The sequence below is a fragment of the Phyllobates terribilis genome, unplaced genomic scaffold (genome assembly GCF_046119375.1).
Source record: "Phyllobates terribilis strain yellow unplaced genomic scaffold, ASM4611937v1 Scaffold_1__5_contigs__length_1240528914, whole genome shotgun sequence".
NCBI lineage: Eukaryota > Metazoa > Chordata > Amphibia > Anura > Dendrobatidae > Phyllobates > Phyllobates terribilis.
Genome location: NW_027362761.1, coordinates 1,026,366,030 through 1,026,385,868, shown reverse-complemented (window position 1 = coordinate 1,026,385,868; position 19,839 = coordinate 1,026,366,030).

The following is a 19,839-nucleotide window of genomic DNA, read 5'->3' as shown; positions in this document are numbered from 1 at the left end:
GTATTACACTGTGTTAGGATTTGGCAGGCTGCACTACTACATGCCAAAAATTTACTGTGGTGTCAACCACACCGTAATATTTAGTATGATGGCATTATTCTGTCACTAAGTAGAGTGGTATTATGTAATCAAAGTGTAGCGGTATTATTTAATCTTATATACCAGTCATACTGGTTTTATATGTCATGTATTTAATCTTGATGTCCTCCAAGGAGGAGGGTGGGAGGGAGCATAAGCCTGTGTGCTTTCAATTGACCGGGCTGAATTTCATTCACAGACCCTGAGAACCAGGGTATCTGCTGAAACAGGGAAAATCTTACATTTGTCAAAATGAATTAAGCATGGATAATGACTGGCTTATGCAGCTTTATATGAAAACCCCTATTTATTATAATGATAGTTGGACCATACTTGATAACCATCTACCTATTGTGTCTCCCCCATTTCCTTATAGATTATAGTCTTGTAAGCAGGGCCCTCACTTCTCCTGTAACTGTTGAACTATGTGTTACTTTGCAATGTCTTTTTTGTTCGCACATGTCACAAGTTTTGTGTCAAATATAACCCCAAGACAGTGAGCATGCTGCTTGGGAGTTATGATTGAAACATCCAAGGCAATTGCAATATCGGGAATGAGGTGGTTATTAGAGGGAGGAGACATGAGAAGATCAGTTTTGAAGAGATTCAATTTCAGATGCCAATAAAGCAGAGCAGAATGAGGAGGTGATGGTGATCCACAGTCTTGAATGCTACAGAGAGATTTAGCAAAATCTGCAAGAAGTAATGGCCATTACAGACTTTAGCGATGGCAGTTTAATTAAATTGTAATGAGTGGAAGCCAGATTGTAAAATATCAAGAAGGGAGTGATCTGAGAGATTAGCCGTGAGTGGTGCAAGTGTTCCTGGAGTGTAGAAATGTAGGGGAGATTAGCAGTGCAGTTGTGGTTCACATAATTTTTTTAAGCAAAGGGGTTATGACAGCATGTTTTAATGAAGAGGGAAAGATACCAGAGGAAAGAGAGAGGTTAAATATTTAATTAGATAGGTAGTGGCAACTGAGTAAAGAGATTGGATGAGATTTGAGAGAATAGGGTCACTGGTGCAGGTTGTAGCACAAGAAGAAACAAGGAGCCGGGTAACTTCTTCCTCTGTGACAGACTCAAAGGTGGAAAGTGAGCTTGAGGTGTAGGAGAGATGGGGATCCAGGCTCTGATGGCACTGTGCAAAAATGTCCTGATGGATATGGTTCATTTTTGCCTAGGAAATAAATGGCCAGATTGTCAGCGCTGAGGTTGGTGACTGGAGCCTGTACTTTAGGACTCAGGAGGAAACTGAAAGTTTCGAAGAATCATTTTGGAATTTTGGATAGTGATGTGTACTTGGGTGGTGAAGTATACTTGCTTGGCCAGATGGAGTGCAGAGTTATAAGTTTTGAGTATGAAATTATAGTGGATGAAGTCTTCTGCTGATCTTTGTTTTCTTCACTGATGGTCAGCACACCTTGAGCAACCCTGGAGAAAACGTTTTTGCAGCTTGTGCCAGGGTCATCGTTGTCTGTGTTGGGTCTTTCTGTGTGTAGCAGGTGCTGCTCCATCCATGGAATTCAGCAATGTGTTATTATAATGTGATAATGCTGAGTCTGGACAGGAAAGGGATGAGATCGGGGCTAAAGAAGACTGTAGATTGTTCATAAGCTGGTGTGTATTACTCAATTGTAAAGTAAAGGAATATGTTGGTTCTATATAAATAAAATGATTATTATTATTGCCAACTTTCATTCACTAACAACTGATACTAATGATTACATTGGCCATACCATCTGTGTATCTTACTGTCCGTAGTCTGTCTTCTTCATAGATCTGCTGCCATTAGTGCTGATGAACCATGCTTAGCAAGGCACATACTCCATATTTGTATTACAGCAGTGCTGCTAGGGCTGCCGTTGCTGGCCCTGCACTGCCATACATCTCCTCCCCTGCCGCATTATATTTTCTTCCATACAGATTCTATCGCTGCAACTTCTACTTCACAGCCATGCCAGCCACACATCTCCTTGCTGAATACTGTATTTTAAAGTACTATACTGTACTGCTGCTAGTAAATACACATTCCTGAAGGTACACTAAAATGAAATAGCTCCCAAAATAGAGCAAATTTTTTGCATGGCTTGTTGCCAAACCACTGCTTCTTCACTTCGAAAACAGCTAGCCTATTCCTGCTCCCTAAAGTAAGGGAAATTTTTTTCATTAGAAGCCTTTGTAATTGTGTAATTATTTTTAGACTTACAAACCTGTTGCAGTTCCCAAAGAAAGGATATTTTTTTCACTACTAGTTAACAAACCATTAAAAGCCAACAGCATGCCCTTGTTTGCTCCCTAAATAAATTGATCATTTTTAGAAAATACATTTTTACTAGAAAACATTGTAATAGCCACCACTTGTGAAGAAAGCTGTTTGTAGGCTTGAATTGCAGCAATTCGGTTAGATTCTTGAGGCCTGTAGTCTTCTCTACAAGTATTGCAGAATACTCCTTGCTTCAGTAGAGCAAATATGTAACATGGTCTCTCACCAACTCCTAAAGCTGTGTGCCACAAGCCTCCCACAACGAGTTTTTGTTGATTTCTTGACGCTGCATAATGTAGCTGTCTCAAAAATGCAGTCTTACTGTTCCTGCAAAGTGGATGGAATTTATATAAATCTCATACCCACTGTGCTTTTTTTTAATTCAGCATAAACTGACCTGCAGTGCATGTCTCAAATATACAATGTAGCATGCTGAGTTTTTGTGCAAATTTTTCCCATAGACTTAAATTTGATGCAGAAAATTCACAGATAAAAAATGCATTTAGTGCATTTCCACAGCATAAACCCATTAAAAATGCATGTAATCCACACATGACTATAGCAATAAAGTGTTGTCAAAGCCAAATACCAGGAAATATCAAAAACAAAGCTGCTTTATTTATAACATGACACACGAACAAGAGACAAAAACTGCAGAATCAAAAACGTGATAAAAATGTATGTAAAAAAAATGTACTAAAAAGTGCAATGAAAAGTAACTAGTAGTGGGTGAACCCGTGACTGTTCGGGTTCGGCAGGTTTAGTCAAGTGCCGAACAGTTTAATAAAAGTTTAAGTTCGGGTACAAAAACAGTACCCGAACACAGACCCCCATTCGCATGAATTGGGGGAAGCCGAACATCATGTATTTGCCACGCTGTCATGTGCATGCAAAATGCGGCAAACACTGCCTCTGATCGGCAGAAATATCTTTACCACTGGTCAGAGCGCTGCAGTTCCCATGCTGTCATCTGTTAGATGACAGCATGGGAATAAGGGTCAGAACATCTGGTGTTTTCCATGCAGTCATGCTGGGCTTCTAGCGGTGATATCACAGAGGTCACAGCAATTCAGTGCCCTGACTGGGAACGCAGCCTCAATGACCGGAGGTGAACTCTATGACGTCACTGCTAGTCAGTGATGCTGAGCTCGCAGCAGCGGCAGCAGCTCAATCCTCAGTGGTTTTCAGCCAGGAAGGTCACTTCTTGGCATCGTCCAGGTTGAAAACTATTGATCCCAGACTTGGATTATGGCATGGGACAAAACAGGTGAGTGATTTTATTTTTGTTTTCTTACAGGAGACAAGGGTATCGGGTATTAGGTGAGTATAGAAGTGCTTGTTATTTTTAAATAAAAAAGAAAACCAGTGTATGTTTTATTTAAAATAAAATACTTAAGTCTGGGTGTTTGCGTTTACTTAACAATTTGACTATATTATTAGCAATGGAGATGCGTCTAATAGACGCCTCTCCATTATTAACCCATGGGGTTGATGTCACTGGACAATACAAAGGTAACATCAACCTCACAAATATTACCCCACTTGCCACCGCCACAGGTGAGTGGGGAGAGATGGACAAAGCGCCAGAATTGGCACATCTCATAGATGCACCTTTTCTGGGGCGGCTGCGGGCTGCTATTTTTTTCTTACCAGCCTGAGAATACAAGCCACCAGCTATCTGCTTTAGCTTTTGCTGGATGTAAAAAATGCGGAGCACCCCGCATTCCTTTAAATAATTAAAAAAAAAACCATGGGGACACCTCTATTCTTGATAATCAGGCTTGCTAAAGCTGACAGCTGAGGGTTGCAGCCCACAGCTGTCAGTTTTGTCTAACTGGTTATCAAAAATACAGGGGAATCCACGCCATTTTTTTTAAATTTATTTATAGCGCAGGCGCCGGCAGATGAATACTCCCATCAGCCACGCCTGCTCTCGCTGTTATCGGCAACTGCAGACGTAGGCTGATGGATGTTGTAGTCCCATCTGCCAACACCTGTGACCGGAGGTAAACTTTTTACCTCCGGTCACAGCTGCGGGCTCACACTGTCATCTGACAGCATGGGAACCGCAGCTCTCTGATCGATGGTAATGATCTTAACACCGATCAGAGGCAGTGTTTGTCATGCTGTCATGCATGACAGCTCGGGGAACACCCGGTGTTCAGTGTTCGGGGTGCCGAATCTGAACAGTTACACGGACTTCCTGGTGAAGTCCATGTTTGGGGTTCTTGCCTGAACAGCAGGTGTTCGGTATTGTCCCCGAACATTACTGTTCGGGTTCACCCATTTCTTCAAGTTAATTTACTTTATAGGTACAGAAATCAAAAACTCACCAAAAGCTCATTGGGGGAACGCAGCTTAATTGTTTTCATCACTCACTGGAAGATTTTATGTAAACATCTATAGAAAAAATGCTTATTTTGAGATTGGTTCAGTAGTTTTTTTTGCTACTTCCTCATATTGTGTGCTGGTGCAAGGGATATCATGAAAGTGATGATTTAGAATGTATACAGTGGGCACGGAAAGTATTCAGACCCCTTTATATTTTTCACTCTTTGTTTCATTGCAGCCATTTTGTACATTCTAAAAAGTTCATTTTTTTTTCTCATTAAAGTACCCTCTGCACCCCATCTTGACTGAAAAAAAACTGAAATATAGAAATTTTTACAAATTTATTAAAAAAAAACCTGAAATATTCCATGGTCATAAATATTCAGACCCTTTGCTCAGACACTCATATTTAAGTCATATGCTGTCCATTTCCTTGTGATCCTCCTTGAGATGGTTCTACTCCATCATTGGAGTCCAGCTGTGTTTAATTAAACTGATAGGACTTGATTTAGTAAGGCACACACCTGTCTATATAAGACCTCACAGCTCACAGTGCATGTCAGACCAAATGAGAATCATGAGCTCAAAGGAACTGCCCAAGGAGCTCAGAGACAAAATTGTGGTTAGGCACAGATCTTGCCAAGGTTACAAAAGAATTTCTGCATTACTCAAGATTCCTAAGAGCACAGTGGCCTCCATAATCCTTAAATGGAAGAAGTTTGGGACCACCAGAAGTCTTCCTAGACCTGGCCGTCCAGCCAAACTGAGCAATTGTGGAAGAAGAGCCTTGGTGAGAGAGGTAAAGAAGAATCCCAAGATCACTGTGGCTGATCTCCAGAGATGCAGTAAGGAGATGAGAGAAAGTTCAAGTCAAGTATCACTGCAGCCCTCCACCAGTCGGGCCTTCATGGCAGAGTGGCCCGAAGGAAGCCTCTCCTCAGTGCAAGACATATGAAAGACAGCAATGAGTTTGCTCAAAAACACATGAAGGACTCCCAGACAATGAGAAACAAGATTTGCTGGTCTGATGAGAAGAAGATAGAACTGTTTGGTGATAATTCTAAGCCGTATGTGGGGAGAAAACCAGGCAATGCTTATCACCTGAACAATACAATCCCAACAGTGAAACATGGTGGTGGCAGCATCATGCTATGGGGGTATTTTTCAGCTGCAGGAATAGGACGACTGGTTTCAATTGAAGGAAACATGAATGCAGCCAAGTACAGAGATATCCTGGATGAAAGCCTCTTCCAGAGTGCTCTGGACCTCAGACTTGGCCGAAGGTTCACCTTCCAACAAGACAATGACCCTAAGCACACATCTAAAATAACAAAGGAGTGGCTTCAGAACAACTCTGTGACCATTCTTGACTAGCCCAGTCAGATTCCTGACCTTAACCCAATTGAGCATCTCTGGAGAGACATGAAAATGGCTGTCGACCAACGTTCACCACCCAACCTGATGGAAATGGAGAGGATCTGCTAGGAAGAATGGCAGAAGATCCCCAAATCCAGGTGTGAAAAACTTGTTGCATCATTCCCAAGAAGAGTCATGGCTGTGCGAGCTCAAAAGGGTGCTTCTACTCAATACAGAGCAAAGGGTCTGAATACTTTTGACCATGTGATATTTCAGTTTTTCTTTATTAATAAATTTGCAAAAATTTCAACATATCTCTTTTTTTTTAGTCAAGATGTGGTGCAGAGTGTACTTTAATGAGAAAAAAAAAACATGTTTGAATTTACCAAATGGCTGAAATGAAACAAAGAGTCAAAAATTTAAAGGGGTCTGGATACTTTCCGTACCCACTGTATCTGTTTTCCCTTACTCCAGTCAGCAGCATACAGCTCAATCTTTAAAATATTCTCTGTCAGCTAATAAAAGTTTAAAATAAATAAAATGAGTGAAGTTTGCCTCAGGTTATATAGTATTAAAGGGAATCTGTCATCAAGTTTTTGCTGTGTAATCTGAGAGTAGTATAATGTAGGGACAGAGACCCTGATGCCAGTGATGTGTCACTTGCTGGTGTACATGCTGTCATTTTGATACAATCTGTGTTTTCTTAGATGCAATAGTAGCAGATCAATAAATGTCGAGCCCTGTGTATCCCCGCCCACACCCCTCATTATCAGCTTTATGGGTACATTGTATATCAACAGAAAGCAACTGATCATTGGTGGGGTTGGAAATATGGAGAAAAAGTTGACTAGGAGGCACAAGACATCTAGTCCTGTAGTGATAATCTCCTGATGACAAAACACTGATTTTATTGAAACAGCAACACACAGGTGAGTAAGTGACACATCGCTGGAACCAGGGTCTCTGTGCCTACATTACGCTGCTCTCAGATTACATGGTTAAAACCTGCTGACAGATTAATTTTAAAGTGTCTATTAAAATATCCACCTGTTCTATCAGTTTGCATTTCTGTTGTGCTGATGATGGGACTAAGGGAAAACATATTTACATTTTAAATCCTCAAATTTTGAATGCCACTTTTTTCATGTAGAAAAAGTATATATTTTTATTACAAGCCTACATTGCATATGTTACTAAAAATGACTTGTCTAAAGGTAAAAATTTCTTTACATGTATTTCTGCCAGAAATGTGTAGCTTGTCTATATATGGTCATGCAATTATTCTATATTTCAGAACTTGACTATAAGTGTTCCCTTTGTAAAGTTTGCCATTAATCTTATCTGAGAGATTCATCTGCAGCAGTGTAAAGCAGATAAGCCAGTAAAAGAAATTAATCAGAGCACACAAGCTATTCCAGGTCTATATACTCAGCAATTGAATATCAATATGGTTATACTGAGATCAATATCTTAAACAATTTGGGATATGTTCTTAGAATTGGCATATATTTTCTAGTCATTCACTAAGGCTTCTCAGCACATCAAATGTTTTCTGGTTTCATATAGTAAAATTTATAAAATAATATAACTTCAATTATTTTGATTCTTTTCCATTTCTTCATGAATAGCGTAGTGCATTTCAGAATATTTGATTTTTTACTTTCTTGTGTTCTGAGTAATAAAATTTGAATTTAACTTTGACAAGCAATAGGGACAATTTTAAGAAATGTTATCTTTTGAATTGACAGAATGTCTACACAAATAAAGTTAAAAAAGTGATATTATTTTCTACCTAATATGAATGTAACAAACTATAAATGATATTTGGAAGTATATTTTAATTTTTCATAAAAATATCACTCATATATTGTAGCCACATGCTATTAATTTACGTCACTGAAGTCACACTTTTAATATATAGCACCAAACTCCAATCGTCAATTTTACATTAGTAGGTGGGGTCCCCATGTCAGACACAGCCAGGAAACCAAATGGAAGAAAGAAGTGATCTATTTCTACTTTTTTTTTCTATTTTGCTGACTAAGGCCGGTTTTACACGTTCATATATTTCCGGTACTGGTGATATCCGTGTCCTGTGTGTCCGTGTGTCTGCGTGTGACAACCATGCACCACCCGTGTGCCACATCAAGATCACATGGACCGGCGCTTGGGAATCAGTGTACAGTTAGCGCTGTTGCCAAGTGCCAGGTGCTGAACGCTGCGCTCATCATGGTTCCCTGCCAGGGCTGCGATCAGAACCAGCAGGTCAATGATGAGGGTAGTAGTGTCTGCTCCCGCAGTATCCCTGTGTAAAAATAAGATTAAAATAATAAAATCCATATACTCACCTAAGTGTCCCCCGCTGTAGTCCATGCAAGCGATCAGCAGAGGAGCCGGGGAGAATGAGCTGCTCCAGCGAGTGGGCTCAGGAGCAGCCCAGAGCTCAGGAGCAGTGTCCTGTCACTCACTGAGTGCAGCTCCAGGGCCACTGTACACTGATTCCCAAGCACTGGTACATGTCACACAGATGACACACGGACACTTTTACGGACCGTGCACGTACACAAAAAAACGAACGTCAGCGTGTGGAGCACACGGACACACGGTCCTTGGAAACACACTGACATGTGAGCAGACCCATAGATTTGAATGTGTCTACACGTGTCAGTGTCTCCAGTACGTGTATAAACTGTCACCACACGTACTGGAAACACGGATGTGTGAAAGAGCCCTAAATAGTAAACAGTAAGCGCTATGTACTGAATAGTAGCATTAGCAAAGCCTATGTTTCAATTACACCTGGCAGCCACATGATTGTGGAGTGTCTGCCTGGCAGAGCAAAACTACTGTATTCTTGCAAACCTAAATAAGTTTTGCCAGTGATTTGTGTCACTGTAGTTGACATTTTTTCCTTGTAACTGGGGCTTCCATTCACACCCAAGGAACAGTGGGAAGAATGAACAATGGAAAAAAATGTTTCACAGAGATCATTTATGCTATTGTAGAGAAGAAAATGCAAAAAATATCGCATCAAAACAAGGAAAAATAAATACATGTAATTAAAAATTAAATGACATTTGGGTACAGTAGACTATTGATGCCGGTCTTTAGCAGGCTACGGCAAAGAAAAATTGACAGGTATCAGGCATTGCACTACAAGAGCACTGTATTGCAAAAGACAAGTGATTAATGTAAAAAAGTTGATAAAAAAGCACAAAAAAAACATGAAAATCTGTTTCACCACTAAAAATGCAACAAAAATATGGTTGTGTGCATGTCTAAAAATTTTGCCTTAATTCCTGGTTACAACCTGAACAGCAGATTGGAATAAAATAAGGGATGCAGCTTTTAAAAATGTTATCAGGTCTGTAAAAAATAGGTTTTATAAATTTCATGTAAACCATAAAAAATTGTTGCCAAATTTTAACTCTAGCATCCTAACAAAATGAAAAGATGGTTAAAATTGAGGCTGACATAAAGTAGACATTTAGTAAATTTTGTTAATTAACTATTTTAAAAACAGGAAATGTGCCAGGACAAAAAATCATTGAGACACATTAAAAGATAATTTTTTATTAAATACCAACATAAAACCATGAACTATATGTCCATTGTGTACAGATATAACTCCAGGATAACAGTTTATAGATAATACTTTCCATTCAATAAATGCAAGTAACTTTTGATATGCATATTCATGCATTTCACCCTGTAACTAATTAAGTCAATATAATCAGAGTTCTTGCAGTGTCTTTTGATATATCATGTTACATACTTCTGTGAGTGATAGTATATTTAATTTATCTATATCCATTAACATGTGGTCATAGCTGTCGGATGACTATCTATACATTGTATGTTTTACTTTAGTGATACAATAACATTATATATATGCCTATGCTTGTCACCCGTTAACTGTGTAATTATATATCAGCGGGACTCCCACAGCTGCTCACCCACCAATCTGTTTGTGTTTGTATTTTGGAACTCTATTATATGCTTTTACGTTTGTAAAAATTATCTTTTATTATGCTTTTGGTATTTCTATGGCTGGTGATGCCTTTCGGGACATTTTACCCTTGCCTGGGTTTCCAATTCTCAGATAATTAACTGTTTTGTGTGATGTTACTGCCTAGTTTAAGGGTGTAAGCAATCAGCTTTTGAAAATTGCTATTTTTTCTAAATTCATCAAATCTCAGATATTTTCATAAAAACACACACAAAAGATATCAGCTTAAATCTACCACTAAGATAAAGTACAATCTCTCATGGAAAAAAAACAATCTCAGAATCACTGGGATATGTTGAAACATGCCAGAATTATTACCACATATCAGATTTGAAAAATGGGGCTTGTTCAACAAGATCAAAATTGGGTTTGTTATTAAAGAGTTAATTTAATTATCAGGAAGCATGCAAACAAAAAAATTTTTTTCTGAATAATATTAATGTGTTGCCACATTTTTTTTGATAATTTCCAGAGATGTTTGATGCAAACTAGTTTCTTTCTGAAAATATTTTCTGAGGCCACAGTCCCACTATCAGTATTTGGTCAATATTCGATCAGTATTTTTTCTCTGGAGTGGGAGCCAAAACCAGATGAGGAACAATCAGAGAAAAGGTATAATAGAAACAAGTCACCAATTCTGCATTTATCACCTACTCCTGGTTTTGGCTCCCACTCCTGAGAAAAAATACTGACCGAATACTAACCAAATACTGAGAATGGGGCCGGGACCTTAGAGTGATTCTCCTCAATATAAATGATTCTCCATGCTTAAAGAAACCTGTCATCGGGATTTTACACAAAAAAACATGAAAATCTGTTTCACCACTTAAAATGCAACAAAAATATGGTTGTGTGCATATCTAAAAAAACAGACATTGTGAGCATAGAAAGACTCCAAAGTGATTGCGTCTGCCTCATTATAGTGAAGCGTTCTATTGGTGGTTTTGTTTAATTTACATTTTTGTGGATTAAGAAACCTCAGTGCAAGTGTTCAGTGTAGAGCAGTGTAGAGCACAGGATAAATGTTATCTTGGCCTTATATTGAAAGAGATCAAAAGATGTCATGTACCCAAAATGTTGCCAATAAAAACTTGTACTTATCCTGCAAAAAATAAAATGAATCCCCACTCGGGTCCACCATCTGTCAATTGAAAATTGGGGTTTTCCATAGATTTGGAAAAGTGACATAAATCATAATCCACCAAATAAATTCCAGTGAAATCTGCACTCCCAAATCTAAATGCCCCAGAACTTTTTAAGCCCTTAAACTCCAAGTAGCAGCCACGTGTATAGAATTGAAGAAGGGGGAGAGCTCACTTAGCACTTCATGGGGTGTATCTCTCCAGAATTATAAACTGTGTACAATCTATTGGCAATAAGCTGATATATTTGCAATGTTCCAGAAAAAAGCATGGATTGGATGCTGCAGAGTGAAAACACCTGTGGGACCAAAATTGTCACTGCAGCTGTAGGTGTAATTTCTAAAGTGGGGTAAATCTTTTGTCGTTTTTTTGCTGTTCTGGAACTTTAAGTGTTTTGCAAATATCCCTTGGAAACTACTTCAGCAAAATCTGCTCTCCAAAAGCATATATCACTCCTTCCTTCTAAGCCCTGCCATGTTACCAAAGACTAGTTTCTGGCAACATATGAGGTATTTATTGCGTTTGAGATAGATATCGTAACAAATTGAGGGGTCAATTTTCACTTATTACCCTTGTATAAGTGAAACATTTGTAGCTAATTTAACATTTTAGCAGTAAAAATGAAATTTTGCTTTTCCGCAGACCAATGATAAAAAATTCTATCATATAGTTGGGAGGTAGAAGAACTCACCGCACCCCTAGATGAATAGCTTTTTTAGTTTAGTTTCCCAGATGAAGTCACTGATGGGGGTTTCTGCTTTTATTGCATTTGAGAGGCATTTCAAAAGCAACATGGTAACCAAATTTTGCTCTAATAATCAAATAAAACTATTTTGCTTTTCATGAGTTATCACCATGTTTAGTAGAAATTGAAAAACAAAATATAGTGCTCATTTTCTTCTATTACTCCTTATTAACACTACAAATTTGTGGCGAAAACAACATTTTCCTGGAAAAAAATATTTTTTCACTTTCACATCAGAATGTTATGAAGTCCTATAAAGCATCAGTAGGTTAAAAATGTACACCCCTGGTTGACTTTTCTGAGGGGTATAGTTTAAAGCCACTTATGCGGGTTTCTGCTGTTTTGGCATTTCGAGGCTATGCAAATGCAACATAACGTTCACAATTTTTTCTCGCCAAATCTATGCTCCAAAAATTAAATAGTGTTCTTTCCTTCCTGAGCTCTGCCATGTGTCTAAACATTAGTTTTTGACCACCTAGAGGTTTTTACTGCATTCTGGAAAATTTGAGTAACACATTCGGTACCCATTTTTGTGAAAAATTATGAATTTGGGGCTAAACAACATTTTACTATGATTTCACATAATTTTTTGGTTATTTTTATATCCAAATTTTATAGTTCTGTGAAGCATCAATGGGTATAGAGTGTTCAATAGATTATTCCTTAGGGTTTAGTATTTAAAATAAAGTCATTGTGGGAGGTTTTTTTCTGTTTTGATACCCCAGGAGATCTATACATGTGACATAGCATCAGCAATTTATTTCAGCCAAATTTATACTCCAAAAATCATATATTGCTCCTACACTTCTGAGCCCTGGCATGTGCCCAAACAGCAATTTTTAACCATATATGGGACATTGCCACATTAGGGAGAAATTTTGAACATTTACATAAATTTTATTTTTCCGTTTCTTCTACTCTCCCTTGTGAAAATTTCGCCTAAACTAGTATCTTAGTGGAAAATGATAAATTTACATTTTTTCATTCAATTTTGCCTTAATTCCTGGTTACAACCTGAACAGCAGATTGGAATAAAATAAGGGATGCAGCTTTTAAAAATGTTATCAGGTCTGTAAAAAATAGTTTTATAAATTTAATGTAAACCATGAAAAATTGTTGCCAAATTTTAACTCTAGCATCCTAACAAAATGAAAAGATGTTTAAAAATTGATGCTGACATAAAGTAGACATTTAGTACATTTTGTTAATTATTTTAAAAAACAGGAAATGTGCTAGGACAAAAAATCATTGAGACATATTAAAAGATAATTTTTTGTAAAATACAAACATAAAACCATGGACTCTATGTCCATTGTGTACAGATAGAATTACAGGATCACAGTTTATAGATAATACTTTCCATTCAATAAATGCAAGTAACTTTTGATATGCATATTCATGCATTTCACCCTGTAACTAATTAAGTCTATATATTCAGAGTTCTAGCAGTGTCCTTTGATATACAGTACAGTACAGACCAAAAGTTTGGATACACCTTCTCATTTAAAGATTTTTCTCTATTTTCTTGACTATGAAAATTGTACATTCACACTGAAGGCATCAAAACTATGAATTAACACATGTAGAATTATATACTTAACAAAAAAGTGTGAAACAACTGAAAATATGTCTTATATTCTAGGTTCTTCAAATTATCCACCTTTTGCTTTGATGACTGCTTTACACACTCTTGGCATTCTCTTGATGAGCTTCAAGAGGTAGTCACCAGAAATGGTCTTCCAACAAACGTGAAGGAGGTCCCAGAGATGCTTAGCACTTTTGCCTTCACTCTGCGGTCCAGCTCACCCCAAACTATATTTATTGGGTTGAGGTCTGGTGACTGTGGAGGCCAGTACATCTGGTGTAGCACCCATCACTCTCCTTCTTGGTTAAATAGCCCTTACACAGCCTGGAGGTGTGTTTGGAGTCATTGTCCTATTGAAAAATAATTGATGATCCAACTAAACGCAAACCGCATGGAATAGCATGCCGCTGCAAGATGCTGTGGTAGCCATGCTGGTTCAGTATGCCTTCAATTTTGAATAAATCCCCAACAGTGTCACCAGCAAAGCACCCCAACACCATCACACCTCCTCCTCCATGCTTCACGGTGGGAACCAGGCATGTATAGTCCATCCGTTCACTTTTTCTGCGTCGCACAAAGACACAGTGGTTAGAACCAAAGATCTCAAATTTGCACTCATCAGACCAAAGCACAGATTTCCACTGGTCTAATGTCCATTCCTTGTGTTTTTTAGCCCAAACAAGTCTCTTCTGCTTGTTGCCTGTCCATAGCAGTGGTTTCCTAGCAGCTATTTTACCATGAAGGCCTGCTGCACAAAGTCTCCTCTTAACAGTCGTTGTAGAGATGTGTCTGCTGCTAGAACTCTGTGTGGCATTGACCTGGTCTCTAATCTGAGCTGCTGTTAACCTGCAATTTCTGATGCTGGTGACTTGGATAAACTTATCCTCAGAAGCAGAGGTGACTCTTGGTCTTCCTTTCCTGGGGCGGTCCTCATGTGAGCCGGTTTCTTTGTAGCGCTTGATGGTTTTTGCAACTGCACTTGGGGACACTTTCAAAGTTTTCCTAATTTTTCGGACTGACCTTTATTTCTTAAAGTAATGATGGCCACTCGTTTTTCTTTACTTAGCTGCTTTTTTCTTGCCATAATACAAATTCTAACTGTCTATTCAGTAGGACTATCATCTGTGTATCCACCAATCTTCTGCACAACACAACTGATGGTCCCAACCCAATTTATAAGGCAAGAAATCCCACTTATTAAACCTGACAGGGCACACCTGTGAAGTGAAAACCATTTCTGGTAACTACCTCTTGAAGCTCATCAAGAGAATGCCAAGAGTGTGCAAAGCAGTCATCAAAGCAAAAGGTGGCTACTTTGAAGAACCTAGAATATAAGACATATTTTCAGCTGTTTCACACTTTTTTGATAAGTATATAATTCCACATGTGTTAATTCATAGTTTTGATGCCTTCAGTGTGAATGTACAATTTTCATAGTCATGAAAATACAGAAAAATCTTTAAATAAGAAGATGTGTCCAAACTTTTGGTCTGTACTGTACTTCTAGAAATCATTGTCTGTGAACACAGTCTGCTGCACAATCTATGAATGTAAGCTAAAGCTCTATCATGCAAAGAAGAAGTCATATATCAACACAATACTGAAACGCTGTTGTCTTCTCTGGGGCAAAGTTCATTTCAAATAGACTGAGGCAAAATGGAAATCTGTTTTGTGGTCAGATTTGATTTAGATTTGTCTTTTGTTGATTCACTTTGAATTTCGATAATTGCTATAAAAAAAATTATGAAAATTAACTATTAACATTTCTATTTTTGAAAGCATCCTTGTTTTGCAGAATCTCTTTCTATGCCTGTCTAAAGCTTTTGCACCGTACTGTTTGTATATACTGTACATATATATTTATATATATATAGATATATATATATATAAAGATCAGTAGATCTATATCTATCTCTAGATAGATATAGGACTGTGTTTTTTCTTCATATTGTAATTTTTGAATTAACATCATTATTGAAGTAACTCAAACAGCAGTGATGGATGAATACTTAAATGATTGCAAATTGATATAATTATTTTCCTGTCTTCAGTTCAGTAATCCTTGCATTAACTATATTAAGATTCTTCAGTCATTTAGATTCAGATCAGTCATATATTAATAACTTAGCTTGATGATAATATGAAGAGCATAATTTTCATAACCGTGGCAAGGTTAAATATTTTCTCTGTCACTTAATGATAACTTACAGTTTATTAATTTTTGTTGCATACCATTTTTCAGTGATAAATTATTACTTGAGATGTTAACAATCAATATTATCTGCAGCAATTGTTGTATATCAGGTAATGCCATTTTTTTCAGATTAATATCAATCACCAAAGGTGACAAAGCTGTGCTGAATTTAATACTTATTCATAACCATTGAAGGATTACATTTTACAGACCACAATAGAAATAGAGGGAAATTCATCATGCCCTTTACACCAGAAAAGCGGAGCAAAACATTTTGCAATTTTTGGTGATTCTACTTTAGATCGGCCAATATTTTTATGAAAGATGGGCACTGTTTAGCTTGAGAGGATGTGCCTAGTGCATGCCAACAGATACAATATATTTTATACTGGCTGATCCTGAGTAAGAATTGCATACAAATTGCCAGCTTTTTAGAATCTGTACAAAATATTTTAACTTTTCATATTTTTTATAATACAAAAATCACTCTTATTTCCGTGTGCTTTCACTCAAGCACACCTAAGGAATGTACCCTGCAACCAATCATCTTTGATAAAACTTACCTTACATACAGTATAGTATTACCATTTTATTGACATCTATATAATATCTATGTAACCTGCATTACTTGACTACATTATTTGGACACTGGGGATATCGACAAGTGAAATGAATGCAGAGAAAAGTTATGTGAATTACATATACACAGATGACAAGATTGCACAAAAACAAATCAGAGTAACTTATTATCAATGTAACTTCACACCTGGCACACATTTCTTTTCTGGATTCATATATTGATTACAGCTTCACTCTTAGAAATTTTGGCAACAAATAAGTAAGTGTGAGCATATAAAATCCCACTGCTCTGCTTCTTTTAACGCTTATCTCATACAATGTGACAAGCGCTATCAAGCTAATTACATTTGTAAAATTGGACAAAAATGCTAAAAAGGTATTGACCTTTATAAACAGCTCATATAAGAACATATAGATACTGATGGAAATTCCAAAAATATCCAGGAGAAGAAGTATCTGAACTGAAAATACTGTATTTTATATAACATAGGTCAATGCTGGCGGTTTAGCAAACCTATGGCAAGCGAGTCAGAGGGGGCACGCAGAGCACTCCCTAAGTGTTCCATCGCCGCAGCACTTGCGCTCCTGTTTCGGGCCCAGCAAGTGAGTACTCTGAACTCGCCGAGTGCCGACGCCAGCCCCTACTTCAGCTAGATGTGTGTTCTCAGACACACATCTAGCTGAAGTGTATTGCAGTGCACAAAATGTCAGGCCCGTGTGCCGCAATACACGCTGCTGGCCAATCAGAGGCCAGAAGCTGAGGTCAAAGTACACGCGACTGGGCGCATAACAGTGACGTCATGCGCCCCCGTCGCTAGAACGCTGAATTCAGCTGCTGGCTACAGGAGAGGACGTGGCGTGGGAGAGGAAGGAAGGTGAGTAGCAGACCAAAAGTTTGGACACACCTTCACATTTAAAGATTTTTCTGTATTTTCATGACTGAAAATTGTACATTCACACTGAAGGCATCAAAACTATGAATTAACACATGTACAGTACAAACCAAAAGTTTGGACACACCTTCTCATCTAAAGATTTTTCTGTATTTTCATGACTATGAAAATTGTGAAGTGTGAAACAACTGAAAATATGTCTTATATTCTAGGTTCTTCAAAGTAGCCACCTTTTGCTTTGATGACTGCTTTGTACACTCTTAGCATTCTCTTGATGAACTTAAAGAGGTAGTCACCGGAAATGGTCTTCCAACAATTTTAAAGGAGTTCCCAGAGATGCTTAGCACTTGTTGGCCCTTTTGCCTCACTCTGCGGTCCAGCTCACCCCAAACCATCTCGATTTGGGTCAGGTCTGGTGACTGTGGAGGCCAGGTCATCTGGCGTAGCACCCCATCCCTCTCCTCCTTGTTCAAATAGCCCTTACACAGCCTGGAGGTGTGTTTGGGGTCATTGTCCTATTGAAAAATAAATGATGGTCCAACTAAATGCAAGCCAGAGGGAATAGGCATGTAGAGTTCATCCGTTCACCTTTTCTGCGCCGCACAAAGACACGGTGGTTGGAACCAAAGATCTCAAATTTGGACTCATCAGACCAAAGCAAAGATTTCCACTGGTCTAATGTCCATTCCTTGTGTTCTTTAGCCCAAACAAGTCTCTTATGCTTGTTGCCTGTGCTTAGCAGTGGTTTCCTAGCAGCTATTTTACCATAAAGGCCTGCAGCACAAAGTCCCCTCTTAACAGTCGTTGTAGAGATGTGTTTGCTGTTAGAACTCTGTGTGGCATTGACCTGGTCTCTAATCTGAGATGCTGTTAACCTGTGATTTCTGAGGCTGGTGACTCGGATAAACTTATCCTCAGAAGCAGAGGTGACTCTTGGTCTTCCTTTCCTGGGGCGGTACTCATGTGAGCCAGTTTCTTTGTAGCGCTTGATGGTTTTTGCAACTGCACTTGGGGACACATTCAAAGTTTGCCGAATTTTTCGGACTGACTGACCTTCATTTCTTAAAGTAATGATGGCCACTCGATTTTCTTTACTTAGTTGCTTTTTTCTTGCCATAATACAAATTCTAACAGTATTTTCAGTAGGACTATCAGCTGTGTATCCACCTGACTTCTGCACAACACAACTGATGGTCCCAACCCCATTTATAAGGCAAGAAATCCCACATATTAAACCTGACAGGGCACACCTGTGAAGTGAAAACCATTTCCGGTGACTACCTCTTGAAGCTCATCAAGAGAATGCCAAGAGTGTGCAAAGCAGTCATCAAAGCAATAGGTGGCTACTTTGAAGAACCGAGAATATCACATATTTTAAGTTGTTTCACACTTTTTTGTTAAGTATATAATTCCACATGTGTTAATTCATAGTTTTGATGCCGTCAGTGTGAATGTGCAATTTTCATAGTCATGAAAATACAGAAAAATCTTTAAATGAGAAGTTGTGTGAAAACTTTTGGTCTGTACTGTATACATGGATTGGGGGCAGCATAAATACATGGATTGGGGACAGCATACATACATGGATTGGGAAGCAGCATATATTCATGGATTGGGGGCAGCATACATACATGGATTGGGGGCAGCATACATAGATGGATTGGGGGAGCATATATACAAGGATTGGGGGAGGGCAGCATATATACATGGATTGGGGAGCATGTATACAAGGATTGGGGGCAGCCTACATACAAGGATTGGGGCAGCATACATGGATTGGGGAAGCATATATACAAGGATTAGGGGAGGGCAGCATATATACATGGATTTGGGGTGCATATATACAAGGATTGGGAGCAGCATACATTCATGGATTGGGGGCAGCATATATACATGGATTGGGGAAGGGCAGCATATATACAAGGATTGGGGGAGGGCAGCATATATAAATGGACTGTGGGAGCATATATACAAGGATTGGGGGAGGGCAGCATATATACATGGATTGGGGGCAGCATACATACAAGGATTGGCGGTAGCATACATATATAGATTGGGGGTAACATACATACATAGATTGGGGGCAGCATACATACATGGATTTGGGCAGCATATATACAAGGATTGGGGGCAGCATACATACATGGATTGGGGGCAGCATACATACATGGATTGTGGGCAGCATATATACATGGATTGGGGGCAGCATACATACATGGATTGGGGGCAGCATACATACATGGATTGGGGGCAGCATAAATACAAGGATTAGGGGCATATACCAAGGTGGGGGTGAGCACATTCTTTATTACTGCAGTCTCATACCCCTGCTCCTTTCTGTGGCTACTTTATGCTGCCCTCGCCTGCTCTCTTAACCCCCTCGCCTGCTCTCTGTATGAGTTATTTTTTCTAAACTAAAACCTCAGTATTCAGGTTAATTTGCAGTGTTGGCATTTGGCGATAAATGGGTTTTTGGTTGCAGTTTGGGCACTCGGTCTGTAAAAGGTTCGCCATCACTGACATAGGTTATATATAACGACCTTGCACAATGTTCTATGTATTATGAAGTGGAAAATGAAATAATAAGATGTCACAAACCTGAGTCTAATACATAAAGGAAATTTCTATCTGTTGACATTTCTCAACTACAATGACGTAATGC